The following is a 1,703-nucleotide window of genomic DNA, read 5'->3' as shown; positions in this document are numbered from 1 at the left end:
GTGGGCAAACTGTGGGCCTACTGTGGAGACATTGGGAGGGAGGAAAGCTGTGAAGCCACAGTGCTCCAGTGTCCCCGTGGGCATGCTCTGTGGGTCTTTAAGAAATAACTAAATTAGTTTGGTCCTATACTGGCAGTATACCAGAACATTATTAAAGTGTATGCAGAATATTTGCACTTATTGATAGTAGCAGTAATAAACTACAAGTAATATGGTTCAAACACATCTGTTCACAGACAGGTTAAAAGAAGAAAACATTGAAAATTGAATACAAAACTGAGTATGTGGATTGAGTACAAAATATTTTTTTATTAAACATAACAATGAGCACATAACATTACATACATACATAATCTATATTAAATTAATCCTCTCAGTGTCCTTTTGCTCCTTCCTCCATCCCGGTCTCTAGCATTCCGCAGCCATGTTTTAATGTTCTGCTGATGTTTAGTTCAGTTGTTATATTGACTGCGCTGTCATTAAAAGAAACACATGAACACCATGAATCCTGTCAGTGTCCGTCTGCCCCCCCCCCCCCCCCACTGTATGTAGATGTTATACGTATGACTAACACTACACATATTAAATAAAAAGATAATGTGAAAGAAATTCATAACTATTTACTGGTGAGACAAACTGCTTGTGCGGATCGAGATGCATGATTACAGTTTTGTTTAATTTTAGAAAGTGTCTTTCTTCAAAAAACCTGAACATGTATACTTAAGGTAGCCTAAATCATTACCACTGCGCATCAATATAGATGTGTATATATAAAGGAACGTTTAATACTATACATTACCTTATATTTAAGTATAACCTATATTTAGCCGATCAAGCGGATACGCGTTGAACTGACAAGAACGGAGCAATTTAACATTCATTGTGGTTTTCAACAACTCAAAATGCGGTTAAACTGAATGCGGCTAAACATGTATATTAATGTAACATTTTACTCACAGGGAGTACCTTTAAATCGTCCTATCAAGGGATGACCAATAGTTGTTTTAATTAGCTTTCGCTGTCGTTTCTCTCCTAACGGTCTTTCCGATTCGAAACGCCTGTCTCGAGATCGCGAGCTTCCCGCTGCACTCAAACGCCCAGCGCGTGTCCCCAATCCATCCATCCATCTTCTGTACCCGCGTGTCTTATTCAGGATCGCTGGGGGTTCGGAGCCTATCGCAGAAGCTACGGCACAGGGAAGGGGAATGTACGTGTCCCCAGTGACCACACAAAATAAATGGCAGGGCCAGAACACTCTCTATGACGGGATTGTTTTCTAACCCACAGCCAAAATGAGACACACAGCTTTAGATGACAATAATAATAATAATAATAATAATAATAATAATAACAATAACAAAAACTATCATTATTATTAATAATAATAATAATAATAACCATCATCATCATCATCAATTAATTAATAATGACCATCAACAACAATAATAATTATTGATGTTGCTGTTGACAGTAATGAATTATTAATAATTAATTCCATTAATCACTAATAATAATTAAATGCTATGGTACGTGACTGTGTGCAGTTCTAATTAGAAAGGGGCTGTCAGACAAAAATGCTGCAGGCCCTCAATGGGCTTACTCACAGAGGGCCTGTGCGGGTTTTCTGTGGGCAAGCCCAACTGTGGGCTTGCCCACAGAAATCCCACATGGGGGCCCCAAAGGGCAAAACTGCTGGGCCCAGC

The 1,703-nt window shown here is 38.9% G+C and overlaps 1 long non-coding RNA gene across 1 annotated transcript; it reads right to left on the bottom strand.

The window, feature by feature from the left end:
• Positions 1 to 289: 289 nt before the first annotated feature.
• LOC140591010 (uncharacterized) lies at positions 290 to 1,296 on the bottom strand. Its single transcript, XR_011991897.1, has 2 exons — positions 958 to 1,296; positions 290 to 473 (listed from the first exon to the last, which is right to left on the bottom strand). It is a non-coding gene; the product is annotated as an uncharacterized lncRNA (long non-coding RNA).
• Between the last annotated feature and the right edge of the window lie 407 nt (positions 1,297 to 1,703).

Source organism: Paramormyrops kingsleyae, chromosome 5 (genome assembly GCF_048594095.1).
Source record: "Paramormyrops kingsleyae isolate MSU_618 chromosome 5, PKINGS_0.4, whole genome shotgun sequence".
NCBI lineage: Eukaryota > Metazoa > Chordata > Actinopteri > Osteoglossiformes > Mormyridae > Paramormyrops > Paramormyrops kingsleyae.
The sequence above is the reverse complement of the archived record's forward strand: the minus strand, read 5'-3'. Positions and strand labels throughout refer to the sequence as shown.